The 25,656-nt window shown below is 38.9% G+C and overlaps 1 long non-coding RNA gene across 1 annotated transcript in view; it reads left to right on the plus strand.

Annotated features, from left to right (window-relative positions):
- Nucleotides 1-3,142: 3,142 nt before the first annotated feature.
- The window catches only part of LOC147913766 (uncharacterized), a 34,037-nt gene continuing 11,523 nt past the window's right edge, over nt 3,143-25,656 (plus strand). The window contains exon 1 of the long non-coding RNA XR_015556303.1: nt 3,143-3,290. This is a non-coding gene — a long non-coding RNA (uncharacterized LOC147913766). The remainder of the gene's footprint in view (nt 3,291-25,656) is intronic.

Raw genomic sequence — 25,656 nt, forward strand, 5'->3', positions numbered from 1 at the left:
TAAAGGTTTGTCAATTTTGTTGATCTTTTCAAAGAACCAGCTCTCTTGGTTTTATTAATTTTTTCCATTGTTTTTTTGGTCTCTATTTCATTTATTTCTGCTCTGATTTTTATTATTTCCCTTCTTCTACTGATTTTGGGCTTTGTTTGTTCTTCTTTTTCCAGTTCTTTTAGGTGCATTGTTAGATTGTTTATTTGAGATTTTTCTTGTTTGTTGAGATAGGCCTGTATCGCTATAAACTTCCCTCTTAGAACCGCTTTTGCTGTATCCCATAAATTCTGGCATGTCGTATTTTCATTTTCATTTGTCTCCAGGTATTTTTTGATTTCTTCTTTGATTTCTTCGTTAACCCAGTCGTTGTTCAATAGCATTTTGTTTAATCTCCCCGTATTTGTGGCTTTTCTGATTTTCTTCCTATAGTTGATTTCTAGTTTCCTACTGTTGTGGTCAGAAAAGATGCTTGGTATTATTTCAATCTTCTTAAATTTATGGAGACTTGTTTTGTGGCCTAATATGTGATCAATCCTGGAGAATGTTCCATGTGCATTTGAAAAGAACGTGTATTCTTCGGTTTTTGGATGGAATGCTCTGTATATATCTACTAGGTCCATCTGTTCTAGTGTGTCGTTTAAGACCAATGTTTCCTTATTGATCTTCTGTTTGGATGATCTATCCGTTGGTGTAAGTGGAGTGTTAAAGTCCCCTACTATTATTGAGTTACTGTCTATTTCTGTTTTTATGTCTGTTAATAATTGCTTTATATATTTAGGTGCACCTACATTGGGTGCGTAGATATTTACAAGTGTTATATCCTCTTGTTGGATTGTTCCCTTGATCATTATGTAATGCCCTTCTTTGTCTCTTTTTACAGTTTTTGTTTTAAAGTCTATTTTGTCTGATATGAGTACTGCTACCCCAGCTTTCTTTTCATTGCCATTTGCGTGGAGTATCTTTTTCCATCCCTTCACTTTCAGTTTGTGAGTGTCTTTAGGTCTGAAGTGTGTCTCTTGTATGCAGCATATATATGGGTCTTGTTTTTTTATCCAGTCAGCCACCCTATGCCTTTTAATTGGAGCATTTAGTCCATTGACGTTTAAAGTAGCTATTGATAAGTATGTACTTACTGCCATTTTTTAACTTTTTTTTTTTCCCTCAGTGTTTTAGTAGTTCTTCTCTGTTCCTTTCTTCTTCTATACAGAATTGATGGTCACTTTAGTTTGCCCTTTGTCTGAAAGCTGTATTCTTTAACTCCCCTCCTCCCTCCTTTTATGTTTTTAATATCATATCTAACCTCTTTTTTGTGCATTTGTATCCATTACGTTCTAGGGAAATAGATAATTTTTCCTATTTGTGGTCTTTTCTTTTCCCCTTAAATCAGTCCCTTTAACATTTCTTTTAGCACTGGTTTCTTGGTGACAAACTCCTTTAATTTCTGCTTGTCTGGGAAAATTTTGATCTCTCCTTCCATTTTGAATGATAACCTTGCTGGGTAGAGTATTCTTGGCTGTAAGTTTTTTCCTTTTAGCACTTTAAATATATCATGCCATTCTCTTCTAGCCTGTAAGGTTTCTGCTGAGAAGTCAGCTGATAGCCTTATGGGGTTTCCTTTGTAAGTAACTTGACATTCTCTTGTGGCTTTTAGGATTCTCTCTTTATCTTTAATTCTGGACATTTTGATTATGATGTGTCTTGGTGTGGGGCTCTTTGCGTTTATCTTGTTTGGGGCTCTCTGTGCTTCCTGTACCTGGATGTCTGTTTCCTTCCTTAGGTTAGGGAAGTTTTCATCTATTATTTCTTCAAATAGATTTTCTGCCCCCTTGTCTCACTCTACTCCTTCCGGGACACCTATAACATGGATGTTAGTGCGCTTGATGTTGTCCCAGATGTCCCTTAGACTGTCCTCATTCTTTTTAATTCTTTTCTCTTTTACCTGTTCACCTTGGGTAATTTCTTCTAGTCTTTCGTCCAGCTCACAGATCTGTTCTTCTGTATCCTCTACTCTGCTTTTGAGTCCCTCTAATGAATTTTTCATTTCCAGTATTGTATTCTTCATTTCTAATTGGTTCTTTTTTATATCTTCCATTTCTTTGTTGACATTCTCACTGAGTTCATCTATTCTTCTCCCCAGATCAGTGAGCATCCTTAACACTCTTAGTTTGAACTCTCTGTTGGGTAGGTTGCTCATTTCTGTTTCACTTAGTTCCTTTTCTGGGGTTTTGTCCTGTTCCCTTACTTGGAATGTATTTTTTTGCCTCCTCATTTTGCCTCCCTCCCTGTGCTTGTGTCTACGTATTAGGTAGGTCAGCTACGTCTCCTGCTCTTGGATAGGTGACCTTATGTAAGTGATGCCTTAGGAGGTTTCCAGTGTGCTTCCCTCAGTTCTCAATGTTCCAGGGGTGACCCCAATGTTGGCTACGTGTGTCCTTCTGTTGTGGCCTGTTTGCTCTCCCTGTAGGCACCCAGGGAGGCTGAGTTATGCTTCTGGCCAGCTGTTATAATGCTCAGCTGCTTGTAGTTGTTGTGGGCCCTTCAGTCTCTTTATCAGGTGTGGGGAGCCCCAGCACAGTTGGCTGTAAGTTCTAATACCACAATTGTGTTGCAGTATTTCTTTTAAGTGAGTAGGCCCCCACTGTGGCAGGTTGTTAGGCTCAGGGCCTTACAATTGCTGCAAGCCTCTAGCCTATTAGGTCTCTTGTCAGCTCTCTGAGGATTGCAGCTGGGTGGGGCTGGCCTCAGGCACAGGAGCACCCAATTGTTTCAGGCTTTGGAAGGTGGGGCAAACCTCCTATGTGGGTCTTTGAGAAGCACAAGTCTTCTGCAGCTGACAAGCCCTGCCGCCCAAAGGTCCACACACACAGTCAACACAGTCCTGCCCCATGTGCACGCCCCAACCTCCCCAAACAGACCCAGTCTCTCCACAGCGGGAGCCCCACACACTCCGCCACCGCCCCACACTCTCCACCGGCTCCTTGTGCACACCCTGCTCCACTGAAGTGGGCTCAGTTGCCAGGCTGCAGAGAATCCAGTCACCAATGTATGCAGGCCCACAAGTTGCCTGAGGGCTTGTTGTTGGGTGGGGCCAGTCTCTAGGGTGGGCTGCCTGCCCTGGCTGAGCTGGATTAAATTGGTGCTCTAACGGGTGGGGCAGACCTGGGCTAGCAGGCCTCAGGGAGAACTCCAATGGCGTCTGTGTCAGCACGCTCACACCAGGCCACAACAATGGCCACCGCCAATGTCCCAGTCCCTGGAGAGGTCTCACCCCTCACCGAGATGCACTCAGGGCCTATTAGGTGAGTCTCTTGTCACCGAAGCACTGCGCACCTTTCTTTCTGGTGATTTTAGGATGCTTTCTGAAACGGGTGAGTTTGCGCGTGGGCCCTTTAAGAGCCAGTTTTAGTTTCTTTGTGAACCGGGTTTTCTGGGGGTGCTCCCCAGTGTTTTAGTAGCAGGCACAGTCAGATATTATGCCGCTGGTCTTGATTGTGCTGGGTCCACAAAATGCCCACGGCAGGGGCGCTCCCGGCTCAGGGCCCCGCGCCTCCAGGGAGGGCTGCATACCTGTGAGCTGCTCCCGGGCGGCCGTGACGCTGGCGGCTTGTGAAGGCGGCGTTTCTCCTCTCCAGAAGGGAGTCTCTGCCTCTTCCGCCTCAATCAGGATTGTCCGTTGTTGCACGAGTTTTCCAGTTTTCAGGTTCTGTGTCAGGGGTAATTTTTCCACGAGTAGTTGTAAATTGGCTGTGTCCACGGGAGGAGGTGAGTTCCGAGTCTGCTTACGCCGCCATCTTGACTCCTAAAACCTGAAGATTCTGTCTTATGCTCCACCTAAAGATAAATTATTAATATTGGCATCTTCTGATGTTTTCTTATGGCATTTGAACTTTTTATAGTGATTGATATTTCTCTTAGCATGAAATATTTGAGTATTCTCTCCTATTAATATATTTAGATTTTTAGCATGAAACTTTTAGTTCTAGTAGTTTAAGACTTTTAATTGCTGTCAATTTAATTTATCAGTTCTCACAAAAAACACTATTAGATTAGCCATTTCATATGACTTTTGCCATTAAATAACACTACCAAAAACAAAATTAGAACGCTGCTATATATCCTTGGACTTTTTGGTAATTTTCTATTGATTGTAGCATTCCTTTGAGCTGAGAGATTATAACATAAAATGACAAGCTGAGGTCAAGACTACGTGAATCTACATTGTCTCCCCACAGTGGATTTTTCAGTCAATGTTCACCTTTTATTTTTTATTAAAAATTCTTAAAAAAAGTTTTGTGAATTCCATGCTATTTCCTGCAATAAACCCAAGACCTCAAAGTATATACTAGCACAAATATTTAAATACAAAACAAAGTTAATAAAACTTTTCTTTCTCTCATTTACTCTCTATTTTGCCTTCTTATGCAGAGCATGTTCTGCAACTAATATGTAAGTGCCACCTAGTGGCAAAGGTAAAACATGTAAATGTGAACTAATCATGGTGTTCCTGTTGTATTTACAGATGCATTTTGGGGGACACACAATACATTAATATATATAAAAGAAGTATTGTAAAGGTGTTGGCACAAAGCACCATATTAAGATATTGTTTATTTGAACAACTTGCTATATGCCTTGGTTTTTTTTTTTTTTTATTGCAGTAACATTGGTTTATAACATCGTATAAATTTCAGGTGTACATCATTATACTTCTATTTCTGCATAGATTACATCATGTTCACCACCCAAATACTAACTACAACCCATCACCACACACATGTGCCGAATTATCCCTTTCGCCCTCCTCCCTCCCCCCTTCCCCTCTGGTAACCACCAATCCAATCTCTGTCTCTATGTGTTTGTTTGTTGTTGTTATTATCTACTACTTAATGAGGGAAATCATACAGTATTTGACCTTCTCCCTCTGACTTATTTCACTTTGCATGATACCCTCAATGTCCATCCGTGTTGTCACAAATGGCTGGATTTCATCGTTTCTTATGGCTGAGTAGTATTCCATTGTGTATATATACCACATCTTCTTTATCCATTTGTCCCTTGATGGGCACTTAGGTTGCTTCCAAGTCTTCATATGCCTTGGTTTTTAACAATTAGTATCTTTTTGACCTGTGAGACTAAGCCATAAGTATAAACCATCAAAGTTTGTAAAGGAAAGAGGGAAAACATAGATCCACAAGAGTCCTTGGCTTTCCATGGATTATTATTTTTATCCAGTTATAATTTTATACTGTTAATAATAGTTTATCTAAAGGCATTATAGTAGTCCCCCCTTATCTGACAGGGTATGTTCCAAGACCTCCAGTGGATGCCTGAAACTGAGACAGTACTGAACCCTATATGTTTTAAGTTTTTTCCTATACATACATACCTATGATAAAGTTTAATTTATAAATTAGGCACAGTAAGAGATTAACAACAATAACAAATAATAAAATAGAATAATTATAACAGTAAACTGTAGTAAAAGTTGTGTGAATGTGGTCTCTCTCTCTCAAAATATCTTATTGTACTGTACTCACCCTTCTTCTTGTGATGATGTGAATGCAGACAGCCTGGGTCCACTGGACAAAAGGATGATTCACCTCCCCGGTAAGAAGGAGCAGGATGGCACAAGAGTTCATCAGGCTACTCAGAACAGCATGCAAGTTAAAACTTAAGAATTGTTTATTTCTGGAATTTTCCATTTAATATTTTCAGACCACGGTTCACCGTGGGTAATTGAAACTTCGGAAAGCAAAACCACGGATAAGGGGGGACTGCTGTACTACAATAAATCTATTTTTAATTCCTTTTGACATTAACAGCACTAATTAATATAAGCAATCTTCACTGACAGTATATTTATTTTGCTTTTAATACCTACAGCAGAGAAGATGATTAACAAATTTGGAGTTTATATTTATATGCTTAAATTTTAAATCCAACTTGCTAAACTAAATAATACTTAATACTTTAATCCTGAGAAATAAAAATGAGAATATGTGTCCATTGGCCTAGGTTTTTTTTTCGTGTGTGTGTGAGGAAGATCAGCCCTGAGCTAACATCCATGCCAATCCTCCTCTTTTTGCTGAGGAAGACTGGCCCTGGGCTAACATCTGTGCCCATCTTCCTCCACTTATATGGGAGGCCGCCACAGCATGGCCTGACAAGCAGTGAGTGGGTACCCCCCCCCTCCCCCCCCGGGATCCCAACCCGCGCCACCAGCAGCGGAGCGTGCGCACTTAACCGCTATGCCACGGGACTGGCCCCCCATTGGCCTAGTTTTAAATGCAGGAGTTGTGGTAATCAATCACCTCCTGGGACTTGAGCATAATTTAATTTATTAATGATCACAGCCACTAATTAGAGCATAACTTGTTAAGGAAAGAGACAAACCTGCTTATTTGTTGGTCTGGCATCCAGAGGATAATTTATATTTCTATTGCTGCCCTATTTCCAGCTCTTCCCAGCCGCTTAACCACTTCTGTTGGGAACATGAATCAGTGCTAAGGATGGGCTCTGCCTTGGCCTGAGAGGCGGTTCCCACATTTACGGCTTTCTCAGTAATGCGTTCATCAATTGCTCCGAGCACCTCTGGAAGGAGTAAGTACTCCTGCCTTGTGCTTCCTTCACACTCCATTGATAATTCCATTACTCTTCTTAAATTATAGTTCATTGTCTGTGGTTCTCTTCTGCCTAGAAAATTCTACAGGGCAAGGAACTGATTTTCTATTTCCAGTGCAGAGTCTTGCGTATAGGAAGCCCTCAATAAACATTTTTAATATTATGAAACAATAAATAAAATGAAACTACACCTAAGATAAACTATGATTATTAGGTAGTTCTAACAAGGAAGCGCACTGACTTATTCATGATGTTTGTACTAAAACTACTTTCAGAAGGAAAGCATAAAGCAGACGGAGCAAGGAAGGAGCTGTTAGAGTAGCAGGTACCCACCACATCTCTTCCCTCTGAACTTTCTATTACACAATAGAAAGGTCCTCATGGATAGACAGGTCCTCATAGGAACGGAACACAAAATCCTTTAATGTAGCAAGGAAGCTCTCAGCTCCAACTTGCTGGGCCACAGAATCGTGAGTATGAACCATCTCGAAAATGCTCACAGCAATGATTTTCCCCTTCAAGTGCACCTGAGAATACATTTTAAGTTTCCTGTAATTATACAGTTTAAAGTACCTAGTTTAGAAATTTAAAAAGCCAACACCTATTTTATTCCATGTGTAAACAAACATTTGCTGAGCCCTTACCATGTGCCAGGGCCTGGGAGGAGCACATAGGCTTGGTTTACCAATGAGAAAGCTGATGCTATTGATCAACTTACCCAAAGTCGCACAGCTGATAGGTGACAGAGGTTGGAAGCCACACGGTCTGTTTCCTTATATTATTAACTCTACTCTGTGAAATGGAGGGGAGTGTGATGAAATTTTAAATTCAGTTCAGATTATTCAAGGACATAACTCGGAGTCAATATTCAAAGTCAAACTTTTGCAGTCATACTGCATATTGTAATACTGTCCTGGAAAAATGCTGAGTCTCAGTAATTGATGTCCAAAGGTTCTGTGATAAATTATTTATGGGATGAGAAGTTTTATTTATTTATTTATTTATTTATTTATTTATTTATTTATTTATTTTTTGGTGAGGAAGATCAGCCCTGAGCTAACATCCATGCTAATCCTCCTCTTTTTGCTGAGGAAGACTGGCTCTGAGCTAACGTCTATTGCCAATCCTCCTCCTTTTTTTCCCTCCCCAAAGCCCCAGTACATAGTTGTATGTCATAGTTGCACATCCTTCTAGTTGCTGTATGTGGGAGGCGACCTCAGCATGGCTGGAGAAGCAGTGCGTCGGTGCGCGCCCCGGATCCGAACCCCGGCCACCAGTAGCGGAGCGCGTGCACTTAATCGCTAAGCCACGGGGCCGGCTGAGAAATTTTACAGAGAGACAAGAAGCAGAGTGCAAAACCGTGCTGGAATATTCACATCATTAGAGCAGTTTCCTGGACCCTTTCTCTTTCTTCTAAGGTGAAAGTATAATGCTCATTCTGATTGCAAAATTCTTAATTCTCTAAATTAGGAATCAGCTGTCTCTAATGGAAGTGGGTGGAAATGAAAAATTGTGAGCTACTGGCAGGAGAAGAGCCCGAGGACTGCCACATGGCAGTCACAGTTAGGAAAAAAATTAAATACAGTATGAAAAATAAAAGCAGTAGCCAATGTCACAAGGTCACTTGAAAACACATGGGTATAATGTAAAAGCAGAGAAAGATTCACCCTAAGGAAAGTATCAGGAATTAGAGTAAGAATCTGAATAGGAAATGTGGATAAAATTTAACAGGAAATGAGAACTTAGCTAGAAATAATACTATAAAAAATATTACTATGTTACTAAGGTTACCACCAGGGCCAGCCATTGGTACAGGCAAAAGACAGGGAATTTACGTGTGTATATATATTTTTTATTTTTTTGCTGAGGAAGATTCGCCCTGAGCTAACATCTGTGCCAATCTTCCTCTATTTTGTGTGTGGGTCATTGCCACAACATGGCCACTAATGAGTGGTATAAGTCCATGCCTGGGAACCTAACCAGGAGCACACCAAACTTAACCACTAGGCCATGGGGCTGGCCCCAGGGAATCTATATTTTGATGTACCCTAAAACCCTACTTTCTTCAAAATAGTTTCTGTTGGTCAATGGTATCCTCATGATCTCTCTAGCTTAAACATCCAATTAAGCCTCATCACTCCTTTGGTTTAAGACAATTTTTTTCCTTATATGTCAATTATTATATTCTGCATATATCAGGGAAGAGTTGGCAATTAATAATGCCCAATGAATATATTAGCAAGGATTAGTTTATTTAGTTTAGCAAAGTCGTTGACTTAGAAGAAAAGATGGCCCATAGGGAATAGAATAGGATAAGATTTGATGGGGATTCCACTGTGGTGATGTATGTTGATTGGGGCTAGAGGGAGGAAGCTGACTGGTCTAGGTCACATACACAAGGATTTTGCTAAAAGCCTTGAGGTCAAGCCTGTTTTAGAATGCAGAATTTTTCAGCACTTAGGGTGTTCATTATTATTAGCTTCTTTTATACAAAAACTATAAGACACTAATGCTTAGATTCATAACACAGCTACTTTGCAAACCGAAGATAATCAGTACTTGTTGAACTTAACATCACTTAGGAGTGTTACATGTGGACTGTCAAGCAATTTAAATAATTTTACTAGGGAATGATCAAATGTCCAGTTTACCTATCCAAGTAGAAAATTCATAATTAATCTTAATACATCTAAGTATCTTTTCTATCCTATTACCAAATATATTACCGATTCCTAAAGTTATATATATATGTATATAAATTATAACTAGTGAGCCTAGGATGTATTTTTATGCACAATTTTATTTTTATTAAATATATAATATATATAAATTATATATATATAAAATTTCACATGACAAAATAGTTCCCTTTGGTGTACCACTATCTACTGATTACCTATGAAGACACTTAGGATAGTGATAAGCTAAAAAACGGTGAGAATAACTTATACTTCCCTTTGCCTTGCAAATATTAATTGTGTTTTCTAGAGTAGATTAACTTCTTAATTACATTTCCCCCCTTTTTTTTTTCTTCTGAGAAAGTGGTACATTCCATACATATACACTTAAAGCAAGGGGCAGGTCCAGTTTGAGAAGCCATTCATTCATTGTGTTTTGTGTCCCTACTAAATGTCAGGCATTATTCTAAGTGCTATAGATAAATCTAAGGATTATATTCGAAATATTTAACCACTGGTACTATGGGCACCAATTATTCAGAACAGACACTGAGCAAACAGTGCCCTGGAAATGACTGCATATAAAACACAATCTCTCTCTAAGGGGCTTACCATTTAGTAGGAAACCTTGATGAGTTAATAGGCAGTCACCAAAGATTATGACCACCGATCTAATAAGACTAAAAACAGGACAATAAAAGTTTTTCAAATAATCCATAAAATTGTTTTTTCCTTACACTTGTCTACCCCATGATTCTTGATGCATTAAAAATTCATAATCCAGAGGCGTCTAATTAACCAAAAATTGTTATCTTCAGAACATGTAATTGAATTTAAAATCATTTATTAGGAGCTTATTGAGTTAACTTTTGAAGTAAGTAGCTTTTTTTTTTTTTAAACAGGATATACATTTCTCATAGCTGCTAAATCATTTATTTAAACTTACCTTAAAGATTTGTTGCTTTCTTTCAAGTTCCTGTATTTGTAACATAGCATGTAAAGATTACTGCATGGATCATATTTCCTGTGAAATATGCTTCCAGAAAATGCAGTGACTCTAAGACATTTATCAAAAACATCAGAAATTGAAGCAAAGAAAAATAGCCCATTTTTTCCTGAATCAACCAACTAAATTATCTCTCACTCCGCTTGCCCTGACTTGGGACCTAGTCAGAATGTTCAGAAACAGGGCCGGCCCCTTGGCTTAGCGGTTAAGTGTGCGCACTCTGCTGCTGGCGGCCTGGGTTCGGATCCCGGGCACGCACTGACGCACTGCTTCTCTGGCTATGCTGAGGCCGTGTCCCACATGCAGCAGATAGAAGGATGTGCAGCTATGACATACAACTATCTACTGGGGCTTTGGGGGAAAAAATAAATAAATAAAATTATAAAAAAAAAAAAAAAAAGAATGTTCAGAAACAAATAAGTTTAAGGAGAAATATTTTTGTTAATTTCTAAGACTTTTGAGATAGAAATTCATTTACATATTAGGCCCTTAAACATTTTTAGGGTACTAAGTAAAATAACTGATTATTTTTATACAGAAGAGTTTGCCCAAAAGGTAATTTTTATCCCTGTAATCAAATTTTAGGATATCTATTGTCAAAAAATATTTCTAGATATAGAGGAAAAACTCCTAAGTCAAGCCCTATTTCATAAAGAAAAGTTATATGCAGTTCTAGTTATTTAGAAATAAAAATAAAACTGTGCGCACATTCTAGGCCCACTAGTTAGTATGTATTTCCTAGGTGGCCCACCTTATTTACTGAAATATGAGAACATTTTACATGTTTTTCTCCTTAAATATGTCATTCCGTCTCATGTAGCATGTGTGGTGCATTGCAGATGTTGCATTGACTTGTAATTTCCCCTAGGTGGCGCCCTTTTCAAAGAAGCGCTGTAGGCATCTCCACCTACGAGAATTGAGCTAATATCAGCACCTAGTATTTGTACCCTACTCTAGCTGCTATTTTCATGTCCACCGGGGGAAAAATACAATTTTGGCACGCAATATGATTTTAAATTCTATCTTCAAAATCTCACAAAACTGGAGAGATGGATGTTATCTACCTGAAAAATTTAAATATGTATTTGAGAAAAGATGTTTCAAAAACATTAGTTTGAATTAAGCTGGGGTTTTGATTAATTAAGGAGGTGACTGAAACATTTTAATAAAATTTTAGATTCTGGACTGTCTATAACTCTTTTTTTAAAGCTCTGACATTATTATTTAATGAAATGCTTCACTGATCTCTTTAGATTGATAACCGTTTTTCCCCACTGCCCACAGTGGCTCTTTTGCGGGTAATCCACTGGTAAATGAGGGAAGGTGGGTGTCTAGGGCTAAGCCCAGTTACATTTTAGATCCTTCCATAATATACTGAAAAAGAGAAAGAGGCAACAACATGGAAAAAGAATTAGACTACTTAGATGTAGATAAATGATATGGAGTGAAAAATATTCTAAAATTCAGAAAGATGAGACCTTTTACTTTCTCTGCCTGCATTCTTCTTACCCTAATATATATCTTCTAAGACATTCACCCACTCACACTTGACATTTGTATACATTAACTTAGCTTCCCTCTTCTTTGAAACTTCACCTTTTGCTTTTGCTTTGTTTGTGTTTAAATTTGTCATCCCTCCACCCTAAGATTCAACCTTCAGGAGATGTGGGGCTGGTAACGGTGAAGCATGACTCCGGCGTCTCTCTCTTAAATGCTGTCACGGAGTAATGTGAAGTATCCTATAATCCTTCAAAAAAAAAAAAAAAAAAAAAAGGATAGGGGCTGGCCGGGTGGCATAGCAGTTAACTTCTTGTGCTCCACTTCAGTGGCCTGGGGTACGCAGGTTCGGATCCCAGGTGCGGACCCACGCACTGCTTGTCAAGCCATGCTGAGGCGGCGTCCCATATAAAGTGGAGGAAGGTGGACACGGATGTTAGCCCAGGGCCAGTCTTCCTCACACACACACAAAAAAAAGGATATAGAATTATAGTCCCAATTAACATTTATATAGCTATTTGCAAGGCAATTCACATTTATTATATACTTTGACACTTTTAACAACTCTGGACAATCAGAAAGCAGGAATTACCATCATCCCCATTTTACAGATAAACCTCAAAGAAATTAAAGTCTTTAATCAGGGTAAATTGGTAACTGAGAAGCCAGGACTTGAAGCCTTTTCTTTTTCCTTTGTAAGCTCAATAGGTTTTGACTGTATCCAGCTCTTTTAAAAGGAGACCCAAATTCTGTTCCTACTGCCTTCCCTTGGCCTCTACCATGAGTTTACTGCTGTTTCTACAAGAGGAGCTGTTTCAAATTTGAAGTGAAGTTTCTCTGATTAAATAGTCCCTGAGAAAGTATTTATTGAAGCAACTTGTAAGAACCTCTCAGCTTTTCTGTTTGGTGTCTGGAGCCCTCTGAGGCCATCCCATCAACAATCAAGTTAAGCCTTGGAGTTCGGTGCACTGGCACTAAAACTTTTGCCAGAGTTCCATTTGGATCTTTGACAGGCGATTTCCATGTTCCTTACAATCTTATCCTTGGCCACTGCTCAAAATGCAAAGTCCATCATTGCCTGTCATCTCAGTTTATCAATCCATCCTCCCCTAAAGTCTCATTGATGTCCCCTCTCTCTAATCCCTCATTGTTGCCCTCCTCCCATCATCGTTGCCTGGTTACCTTTGGAAACATCCAATCAGGGCCAGCTACATAATTTATGGGGCCCATTGTAGTGTAAATGCAGCACCTCCTGTATAAAGCAGAGGTCAAAGCTTTTCCTTTCTTCTGTGGTCTTTTTCTAAACCAGTCACAGTGGTTTTTAAAAAATTATTTAATGTCATGCTCCCTCAGACGAGAGGCAAGTCCAGACCCTCACAGAAGCCCAGGTCCCACCCCACAACTTCCAGTGTGGGACTTGCATTCCTGACCCCCCATTGCTCCCCAAGCCAGTGCCTAGTCCCCCACGGGGGGCAGCAGCCGCTGGGCAGTGGGATGGGGGACAGGAGGGGTGGAGCTGGCAGCTGAGGTCCCGTCCTGGGAGGCAGTGGGGAGGCAGGACAACAGGTGAGTCAAGGTTCTAAGCCCCCATGCATTCTCCATGGTCCCATCAGGTTTTACTTACAAAACACAAATTGAAAGATACAAAAATTGATGCGAATTTCAAGGTGAGGTCCACAGAGCATTAAGCTCCAAGTGCAGAGTTTCCTTTTCAGAGCAAGGCCCTGTTTGAGGGCGCTAGGAGCACACCCAGGGAGCCGAACCTGCCCCACGTTGGTAAACAGCTTTCCCAGCATTCTCGACCTTTTCACAGACGGAGCCCCTGTCTTCCTGAAATCTGGTGCTCCTCCTCCGAGGAACTTGGCTTCCTTTGCAGCTGCCTGAGCATGCACTTGTTCTCTCACGCTCTTGGGAACGGGGGTGGGGGTGGGAGGCCCAACTCCCAGCTCCACAATGCTGCCTCACCCACAAACCACTCCTCCCTCAACCTAATGTAAATGAGATGCACACCATGACTATAGCGCCTCTGCACTTCTCCTCCTTTTCCTCTGGCAGCCTCCCGTCCACTATCCACCTTCCACTGGTCATTTTATTGCCTCTAGAGCACAGTCTTCCTCTCCACCCCCAAAGCCTGCCATCCTCCTAGCTATGTTGGAAACCCATACAACAATCACTATTTCACAGGCCCTTGGCCTCAACCCTGCTGGTCTTCAACTCCACCTTAATTTTGTCATCATAGCCTTGGTCTTGCCCTAACCGGGAGCCGCTGGACCAATGAAATCTTAAATTTTAACCCTGTTCTTTGGCAACTTTCTTCTCTTATTCTGTTCTCTACTGCTTACTCTCATAAAGAGTGACACAACTTTTTAGGGGAGAACGGAATCTTTGGATACAGTAGGAATCGGTTTTTATTTTGTCTCCAAGGTTTTAAATCATCCCATATCAAATTGCTCCGTCTCTTATGTGTCACAACTGTTGTAGTTGATGTCATGTACTTTTGATAGTGTTATCACATTTCCAACTATTTTATACACACACACACACTCACATACATGAACATTTCCATTCTAGAAATTTGCAGAAAGGGAACACACTTTCTTCCCTGTTCTCCATCCTGCCAACTCTCCGTGTTGGCTCACTATGCATTTTTCTTTGACTTCATTGAGAGTCACAGACCCTCCAACACTCATTTTTCTCTCACTCTGCCAAGTTCTTTCTGGCTTCATTTTAATCAGTAATATGTCTAAATTTTATGATCTATTTCTTGAACTGCTTTCTTGAAAATGTCCTCAAATTCTTTGTTTTTCCATTGAATCAGCCCAGAAAACCATGAACTCTAGGTCAATAACAATGATCAAAAATAGTACTAAACATTGCAGGCTTCACGTTTCTTCTGGTTTTATCTAACGTAATCTTCACAATGATCTTCTGAGGTGAATATAATTATCTCCAATTTATAGATAAAGAAACTGAGGATCAGCGAGGTTCAATAACTTGTTCATGTCGTTTCTGAAGTTAGAATTTGTGGTTCTCAAACGCTCAGTATTGCCTTCGAAAGTCTGGGGATTCTCCATGCAGGAGTTTCGCTCTGCCACAATTCCTAAACTTGCCTGTTAACCTTATTTAACTGCACTCATATTATTCAAAAGTCCTCAGTGTATCTGAAAGAACCTCTGAAATGTTATATTCCGTTCCTTTTCTTTCCTTATGTCAGTAGCTGCTTTATTAGATGTAGACAGCTGGGATAGCATATGTTTCTTTAAAAGAAACCTTTAAAATTTAAAATTTGGAGAGCACACTTTTAAAATCCACCAAAACCTAGAGTGAATGTTGCTTCTTATGAGACTTATGAGAAATCTGGAAGGATGCAAACATCACCATATAAGAAGGCTCTCTCTACACTTGAAGGTACACTCTAATAGGAGATAAAGTCCAGAGATGTTTTATGAACTTTTGGTGCAGTTTCATATAAATCATTTAAATTAATGGCATTATATGTCTTCATTTATAAATCGAAGTTAATAATGCGTGTCCTGTTTACCCGAGAGCATATTTTTTTAAGACTAAATGCAGTGATGAAAGTAAAAGCATGTTGAGAAAGTTGGGAGACGAGGAAAGGGGAAGAAGTAGAATTTATTGGTCATCCATTGTGTTCTGAACGCCATGCCAAGCACATCACATATATTTTTTCATTTACTCCTCACAATCTGCCCCGAAGAGTAGACATATTGTCCCATATTCTAAGGAAAGGATACTAAGACTCTAAGAAATTAAGTAGTTTGTTTAAGGCCAAATATTAAGTTGTGGAGCCTTCATTAGCAAATTCTTTTGGTTCCACCTTCCAAATGTATCAAGAATCCAACCCCTTCCTACCACCTTCCGCTATTACCCACCCTGGCACAAGCTACCACCAACTCTTGCCTGGACTATTGCATTAGCTTAACTCTTATCCTATTTTTGCCTTTGTCTCCCTACAGTCAGTTCTTAACACATAAGAGGGAGCCTTTTAAAATTTGTCAGATCATTCACACCTCTGCTCAAAACCCTCAACTTCCTAACTCCTTCAGAACAAATGCCAAAGTCCTTAATGAGTCACAGAGCCCCTGCATTATCTGGGCTCCTATCTCCTGCTATTTCTTTGGCTTTGGTCTCTTGTCATTCTGTTCTTGGCAGGCTGTGATCCAGCCACAATGGCCAGCTGCCTCCCACCCCCACCCCCACGCCCTTGCAGTTCCTCCAAAGTTGCAGTCATGCTCCTTCTTGGGGCTTTTGCATGGGACTGTTCTGTCCTCCAGAAATTCTCTTTTCCTAGCTGTCCTGTGTATCTCCTCCTCATCTCTTTCAAATCTTTGCTCTAATGTCACCTTCTAAATGAACCTTTACCTAAATTGCCTCGTACCCAACCCTCACCCTGGAACTCCCTCTCCCCTGCTTTATCTTTTTTCTTTACAACATATCACAATCTGCCATAGGAAAAAAATGTTATTTTGACAGTTTCTCCCATTTCTCCACTAGTAGACACGCATCATGAGGGTAGGTACTCTTATGTGTTTTTACACTGTGATATTCCATTTGGGAGTGACCCAAAGATGCGTTCCTTTGGATGAAGGGGATCTGCCACACCAAGGTAAGTACCTTCCTTGGGGGAAGCCCCCATTCAGTGACTGGTGGTTGAGAGTAAGAAGGCCTAGACCCCTTGCCACAATCTGGGACAAATCTGAAGGGCCATCCTGCTCAAGAGCTCCCAGGAGACAGGCTGAGGTCTTTTTTGCAATCATGTTACAATTCATCTTCTCCCTCTGCCCAATTCTAGTCTTTCACTTCTTTCAAGATGTTGTTCCTGAGAGCACACCCCAATAAATTTCCTGTGAGCAAATCTCCATCCGAGATTTTGTTTCCTTGGGAACTCAATCTATGCCCCAGCACCAACAAAAATCAAGGCATACAGTAGGTGCTTCAATAAGTATTTTTTGAATAAATAGATGAATGCATGAATGAATGAATAGAAGAGCATAATGGTTAAGAATTTGTGTTCTGGAGTCAGAAAGATCTGTATTTGAATCCCCACTCTGCCTCTTAATTTTTATGACTTAGAATTATTTACTTAACAGTTAATTTTCCTCATCCATGAAAGAGATTTTAGTAGTACCTTTCACTGAGTATTTTTGTGAGCATTAAATGAGATAAAGAATATAAGGCCCCCATCCTAGTGTGAGAACATTTACGTTATTAATAAATGCTATAAAAATAATTATTACTATTACTATACATGCAAGAGATGTAGTCAACTTCCTAAGTCAAGAGTTCGTTCCTTTTATATCTTGGTTCAAATGTATTACCAAGTGAGAATAAGAAAAAGGAAATAAACAGAGACACTTTTCCTCATCACCTCTAGGAAAATATATGTGAAAGTGAAAGTGAGAAATATGAAAATAGTAATGATAGACACAGGTTAAATGGATTCAATAAAACTATAGTCACAGACTTCTAGATCAGAAAAATAATGTAATATACTGGTAAATATTATAATTCAGTTAGAGTGGTTAAAAGGGCAATTAGTCCAGCCCTCTGTATCTAGGTTGGTCTTATTTGAGTCATTCAAAGGTGGTTGTCATCTAAATGATTCTAATAGATATGTATGAAGGAATATTTCAAGATCTCTCACTGCAGTTTGTTTCAGTGTTTAATCACTTGGTACCATCAAATTCTCCTTCAAATAACTTTTAATCTATTTCTAGAATTTTAATCTATTTCATCCAGTTTTGGCCACTATACTAATTCAGGACCACTGATCTCTGTCCTTTGAGCCTCCACTGTAGTACTTTAATTAATCAAGTTATTTGCCGAGCCTTGTGCCAAGTCTTGGGCTGGGCTTGATGACAAGCTCTAATTTATGATCCTTCTTGCAGTTCTCTGACCTGCTTGGAGTCCTGGAGTCCCTTTCATCTTTTCTCATAGTCTTATTTTCATTTTTGTCTATCTTCTTTGAATGAGCTCCAATTTCTCTACAACTCTCATAAATACTTCAGGAAAGGCTTGATTATTGCCAAATATGGGAGAAAGATTACTACTCATGATCAGCTTGTCATACTCCTATTAATATACTCCAGCAGAATGTTAGCTTTTTAAATAATTGCTTTATGTTGCTGAATCATCTGATTTCTATTATATGATGTTTTAAGCCATTTTTCCCCTTAGTACTTGAGCATGCAAAGTCTTTCTTAAGTCAACTGAATTTGCTTTTTGTTCCTCACTGTACTATCTTTCATTTAAACTTATTAAATTCAGTCCTAGTTTTTTAAAGTTGTTTTTTTACATATTCAAGTTAAATTCTCATCCTTTTCAAAATTAGCAATTCTTCCTATAGCCTTCCTAGTTCAGTTCAAATCCACCCAGTATTTGGCACCTATTTTGCACCAGGCATTGTGCCAACTATTAAGGCTACAAAATGGTTAAACATTGGGCTTTATTAAGAAGTTCTCAATATAGAGGTGACAGAAAATTCCAAGAGCCAAGACAGAGGAATGCATCCATTCAGAGGGAGGTCACTTGCTAGGCTTCCTGGTGGAGTGATGCTGACATGAGCTGTAATGACTGAATGGAATTAAGGAATGAGGAAGATAGGAGTGCCACATTCCAGGCAGAGGGAACTATACAATCAACAATTTAGTGGCTTATAACAGTAAATATGCATGGGGACTACAAGCAGCTTCTCATCACTAGTATAAAATGCAGGCTGAGGAGTGGTGAGAAACCTAATAAACATCATTTCAACCTCACTAAGGAACTAAAAATCATTATATAATCTTTGGCTGTCTGGTGGCTAATTGGCCTTCGTACAGTTGATCCTCATTAATTGCAGATTTCATATTTGCGAATTTGCCTACATTCTAAAATGTATCTGTAACCCCCAAATCAATACTTGGGTGCTTTTGTGGGCATTTGGGGACATGCACAGAGTGGTGGAAAATTTAAATCACCCAGCCTGCACTTTCCCAGCTGAGGTCAAACAAGGTGACTCCTCTGCCTTCTTCCTTCAGCTCTCATACTGTAAGCAAGTATCCTCATTGAGGTCAATTTAGTGTCACGTGCTTTTGCATTTTTCTGCTTTTTATTGATGATTTCACTACCCAAAATAGTTCCAAAGCATAGTGTTGAAGTGGTCTCTAGTGTTCCTAAGTGCAAGAAGCCTAATGCTGTGCTTTATGGAGAAGATATGTGAGTTAGATAAGCTTCGCAATTAATAAGGCTAAACCAACAAGAAGTGAGCTCCATCTCCAAACAAAATCATGGCAGTGCCTAAATTTCTAAATTTCATCAATATGAAGGGTAGCCGCAGCTGTCTCCTTTCCTGATTTAGATGCATTGTCAGTATCGCCAAGCCTTGCTTAACTTTGACCATCACCACCAATGAAGTCCTGGAATGAAAATTATTATCTGCATTGAATCTGTAATGACCACATACAATTCTACCAGACTGGGCATGCTTTGCATGTGTAGACATTCAATGGATCTTTATTGATGATGAATGTACTAGTGGTGACGTTGACGATGAAAGGCAGAAATGTTCGTGAACAAATGTTGCACATTCACCTAAAATGGAGCAGCTGTGCCCAGGCTGGGGAAATACATGCTTTCAGGGTATGCTCAATACAATTAAGTAAATCTGATGCTTAGTGAGCTGCTTCTGCATGCATGGCTCTTTGCTAGGATCAATTATGGACAACGTAGCCTCTGTCTACAAGAAGTTTACAATATAGTAAATTTTTGAAGATAAGACAATTATTTACTATACTGTAAATTAAAGAGGCATAAGGATAAGGGATTTAAGTGCTATGGAATTTTAATGGTGATCATGACCATACTCGGTCATATGGAAAAGAATATCAGAAAAAGCTTCATAAGGGAGATGATTTTCAGGGTGGCCTTGGAAAGAACATGTCCAAAGTCAGGAAAACATAAGGCATGTTAAGGGAAGAAAGTATCCAATTTGCTTTGAGTATAGACTATGTGAAGGCAAGAAACAGGAAAAGTGACTAGAAAAGCAGATTGTACTTCTAAATGCAATTGGAGATTTTTGAGCAGAGAAATGATATGAGGAGCACTCTACTTTAGAAGTTTTATCTTATGCCAGTGTGCTGGAGAAGGCACATGGAACAGTTAAAGGGTTCTGGATATAGTTCTGGAGAGAGATTTTGAGACCTATAAAAGGGTGGTGGCAGGAGAAATGGAAAGGACAGACACATGAAGCTTTGCAGAGGTTGCATACTTAGAAAGCCAAGCCTTACAGCCTGAGTTACTAGAAGAATGGGTGAGCCATCCGTGGTCAGAGGAAATTCAGGCGAAGCAATCCACTGAATTCCATTTCATACAAGTTAAGTTTAATGTGCCAACACACGTTTAAGTGGAAACATACAGGTGGGTAGTTGGTAAATTGGGAATGGATTATGCAAGTAGTTGGAATAGGGTAGATTATTGGGAAGACATCTGCTTAAAAAACAATCTCAAATCCGATAAAGTAAAAATAGTTTCAGTATAAAGTGAAAGCAATCAAAATATATGTTATTGATGTAGAAATGAGTATACAAAATATACATTCATATACATTCATATATGTTGCTATGTATGTGTTCCAGTGTGCCGTTTCATTGAATTCTCAGTATAATTCTGTGGATCAGTTGCTATATATGGAATGAAAAAGAGGGAAAGAACTCTCATTTAGAAATCAGGAAGGAAAAAAATGAAAAAATGTGCCCCTCCTCCAGAGAAAGAATGAGAAGAATGAAAATGGGACTGGACGGTGGTGGAAATGGCTGTTACATTTCAAAGACTCTTTCCTTGTTTTTGCTTTGGTCCAGGTGCCTATTATTTCTTATCTGAGTTGTTAGAATAGGATCCTAACTGGTTTTCCTGCCTTTCAGTTCATCAATGCTCCATTCATCTTTCAGACTGATCTTTAAAATTTCAGCTATAATCTTTCGTCCTTCTGCTTAAATACCTTGAGGGGCCCCTCCTTTCTTATCACAAAATTAAAGTCCCCTCCGGTCTCGTTCCCACCACCCTAGGCTCAAAGTTCACTCTGGGGCACTAGGCATTCCCCAGACCTAGCAATTATGTTCAGATCTGTGAAACTTTTCTGATGCTGCTCTTTCTGCCCACAAGCCTACCTCCTCCGAAACTCTCCTAGCAAAATCTTATTCAGCCTACAAGTTCCAGATCAAATGTAATACTTTGAGACTCTCTTCTGATTTCCATATACCAAGCAAATGTTCAGTCCTATGTTGCCCAAGTAGCCAACCCAGGCTGACGTTGGGTGAACAATTTCTGCTAAATCTCTGTGCTCATGGCAGCCTGCCAGGACTGATAACTACGAAGGTATTGCATAAAATTTAGCAACCAGACGTGGAATAACTCTGGGTCTATTTGTTTGTTTGTTTGTTTTTAGTAAAAGTATTAGAACACTTGTAAATTTGAAGCCATGTCTATGTCTTCATAGTAAATTTAATTGAAACTTGCCTTGGGTGTATATGAAACTTACGAAAGTATAATCAGTGTTTTTTTGCAGTCCCTACAACTAGACCTGCTCAGACATGAAGAGTGTCGTGAAGAATAGGAGTTTCAGCAAACATTTTCTGCAAACAAAGCTCTGCTTTAATATCTGTTTGTTTTGGAAAAGATTGTAAGGTGTGGTCTTGCAATCAGAGCCTCTTGATTACATATACACAATCAGATTATAAACATTATCTATAAGTTATGTTTTAGTTTAAATAACAACTGTTATATAAAATGATAACAATGTCTAGTTTGATTCCTTTGACACATGACTCAATATGCTTCAAAATCACAAACTGAACTTTTAATTATTACTCAATGGGTGTGATCCTAAAGCCAGTTGGCTAACTGGCTATCAATTGAATTCTATACACTGATAAAAGTGTGCTATATTAATGAAGACACAGTGAAGCTGCAGAGCTTCAAGCTATTAAAATTACATTTCACTTTTGTCTTTTTTAAAGTTTATATGAGATCCAGCATATACCATCTCACATCAGAGTCAACATGACTTTCCAGGCTTTACTACCAAGCAAGCGTCTTACGGTGTTGACAAATTATAATGTAAATATATATTAAAAATAGTTAAACTACTGAAAACAGTTTCCAAGAATTTTTCCAAGGTAGCTTTGTTGTTGTTGTTACAGAACTGGGCAAAATTAAATAAATTTGATGGTTTGGGGAAATAAACTTTCCAAAAAAGAAGTTCATTAAAATACTGGAGAATACTGAAGAGATTTTGATAAGCATTATTTCTGTATTAGCAAATGGTCACAACTTCAGACCTTAATAAAAATTCTATCTCATCTTTCATTCTTGCCAATGTTCAAAACTTCCCACCCTCCACTCTGTGTAAAAGTGTTTCCAGTCAACCCCATGATAACTGGTGCTTTTGTCTCACACTGTGTGTCCACCTCCATTCTTTTATTTCTGTTATGAAGATAAGAAACTCCAATTATAACCTTACTATTTAAATAATCCAGTCTGCAATGATTTATCTCACCTTATTCCCTTTCTCTCCTCTCCTTTATGGATTACAAAATCTCATTTCTCCTAAAACTATTTTTTTGAACCCTCTCCCTTTGTCACTTTTATCTATCTTGTAGATAGATTAATTGTCCCATTCTGCCATGACGTTATTTCTTCTCTAACACCAAACTTGGTTTAGCGGGGTCAACTTTCTCTTTGCTTCATATGGCCATTTTTAAGGACATTTAAAGTGTTAAAAAAAATTATAGGTTAAAAAAATACATACACATATGTTTATCAGATCAAGTCCATCACATTTCTCTACATCACTCTTTTAGAATCACTATTGGCACTATCCCCTCATGTACCTGTTTCTCCTTCAGCCTGTTCATTGCATCAATTTTATCCATTTTAGGACCCAAATTCCTTAAGACTGCGTAACCCCCACAGAACTGCCTTCTCATGGCTCATCATGCTGAAAGTAACCATTAAAAGGTCTTGTACCTTCTCTGAAGTCTCCCACTCATCACCTTCTCTCTTCAATCACTGATTACTTTCAATTTAATACTCCCCTTCAGCTACTCTGTAACCTAATAAGCAAATATATCATTAAAACATTGAGAATCATAGAATAACAGAGGTTTCTGTAGCAGTAACCCTTTCCTCTTCTAAACTTTTGTCTCAGTTACTTCAGTATTAGCAAAATCAATGCCCTCGCCTTCCTGAAACTTTTCAAGCCATCTATGTTAACCACAAATCAGAATTGCTTCCTAGTAACCACTGCCAAGATCCCTTAACAAGTCCACTGAGTGATTCTTAGGGCAGACACAAACCAAGAAGAACTAAATAATTACAGATTCTTGCTGTCCATGTTCAACTGGTCTTTGCCACTGCCTGGTATTCTTTTTATTCGTGTCTTATTAATTCCCCAGTGAATTTTCCATACTTGCCATTCTTTGTCTGCTGAGCATTACTGGAAGTCCCCAATCTCATGATTCCTTCAGTCTTTATAGTTGACATTTAGATTTATTTTATAGACATGAGACTATTTGTCATAAGCAATCTATACTAAGGCTTGAGATGCTACTGTATGAAACTAAAGGAAGCTAGGACTGGGAAACAATTCACACCAGAAGATTGTAACATATGATCAAAGTATGCACTAAAAGGGTCATGACTGGAGTGCCATCTGTAAAGGCAAAGAGTCTGAGAACTTTCTACTCAGAGAATAAGAGAATAAAAGTATTCTGAGCCATCAGTATAAGAAGGGAGGTTTAGGAAAGTAAAATAGATCTTTCTTGCAGGGTTTGGTGAGGATCTGAAAAGCCATAGCATAGGATCTGAAATATACGCTGGGAGACATGGGATAGGGACCAACGAAAAGAAGCTTCAGGACTCACCTCCAAAGAAAGTGAGAGCATTATTAAGCACAGTCTGAGCAGTAGATATAGGGCTCAGAGCAAGAATGATCTCGATGCCAAATAATGTTTTTTGAGGTCAGGAGCCTAAAGCTAAACCAGTCCCAGGAGTCAAGAGGTGAACTAGACCCACAATAAGAGTTGAAATAATCCCATGGTGGGAACAAATAGAAATGATCATAAGAATGAAGAAGTGAAGAGAATGGAGTGAAATCGCATTTTAGCATAGATTCTTTTATCTCCCTTTCCCCATGTCTTTGCATCAACATATATTTGTATCTTTTTAAAGCTATGCTTCAGATTCACAAGAGAAAATTCCTCCAAAGATAACTAACTCTTTTTTTGCAGACAGGGCATTTGATCCTGAAGAGTCCATGGAGGATTTCTCATAACATTTTAATTTTCTTTGCTTAAGAGCTGTTTCTTGCACCAGCACAGACTTGTGATTCCAGTTGTCCATGCATATGTTTAAGGGCCATGTTACAGAGAGGAAGACAACCAGGAGCTTATGATATCACCATTTTATTGACCTAGAATGAGTGAATGATGGTCTCAATTTAGAGTCATTGAAAATAGCTGTGGTTTCATATGAGTTCCTCTTGTTATTTGTTTGATTTTTGGTTCTTCACACCATTCACTTGGATTAGAATATCGAAATCATTCTGCAACACTAGAGAGACTTGTTGGAAGGTAATTAATAGCAAAAAAGGATCAAAATTATCAGATGTTCCTGTTTCTCTAGCAACTGAGGCCCCAACAGCCAGTACTTAACTAATTTGCAAACCCCACAATATTCTCTCAAGAAAAATGAAGGTGACCATTCCGCCTGGATTGTAAGCCACACCTCTTTCTACTTCCTTCTAGAACCTTGTTCTTACGATGCTCTTTCTAGTGGTATCAGATGAGTTCCTTACCTTCTGCCTTCAATTTCCTCCAGTCTTTGCCATTCTGAAAATTTAAATGAAATTATTCTCTTTTACTTGACTGTGTTTTCATTTTAACTCTCTCCTTCCTCTTTCCTGACAGCTTTTACATCAAGTACCTGCTGTTGTCAGTAGGATTTTGAAGAAAACATACTAAGTCATTTGGATCTCTATCTTCAATCTTAAAAAGTTGGCTAACAACTCTTAAATATCTTGTAAAAAAGCTCTGTAGTTCTAAAAATATTAATTCTTAAAGAGAGACGATTGTAGAGAATTTTTAGCACTAAAGCTGTATGAGAGAGCATTTGGTTAAACTCCCTATTTTACAAAGAAGAAATTAATTATAGTTTAGGATATAGTATATGCTTGAATAACATAGTTTTTCCTCACTGATTTATACTTTCCCAATTCATAACATCAATACATACATGTGCATTACTAAATAGAGATCAATAGTCGTTATTTTTAAGAAAACGTAGTACAGTTGCATAAGTATATATAGTATAATACCACTCTACCAACATTATACTTCTTTTCAAAGTATCTGGCACTTAATGTACTCAGTAAGTGTTGCACTAAAGTTTCAGTTTGAAAAATGTGGATATCTATTGTGCATATTAATTATGACATGTCACCTCCACATTCTTGGTCTCAAAGTTTTCAAAATTAGTAAGTCCACTGACACAAAGGGCAGTGGTTTGGAAAATGTGGTTTCCTAGACCAGCATCATCAGCATTACCTAGCCACTTAGAAATGCAAATTCTGGGGTCCCATCCCAGACCAACTGAATCAGAAACTTGGATCTGTTTTCTAACAAGCCCTCCAGGTGATGCTGGTGTATGCTGACATGAAGAACCAGCGTAGGGTCTTTCTCACTCTCTATTGCAGGGCTTCCTTACCTGGCCTAGGGGATAAGGGATTACATTCTTTACTAATTAGTATCTAAACAGAAATGTATGCCAGAGATTTAATATAATCAATTTCATATAATTCTCTTCCCA

Source organism: Ceratotherium simum, chromosome 25, assembly GCF_057802395.1.
Source record: "Ceratotherium simum simum isolate JZ-2026a chromosome 25, ASM5780239v1, whole genome shotgun sequence".
NCBI classification, from domain to species: Eukaryota; Metazoa; Chordata; class Mammalia; order Perissodactyla; family Rhinocerotidae; genus Ceratotherium; species Ceratotherium simum.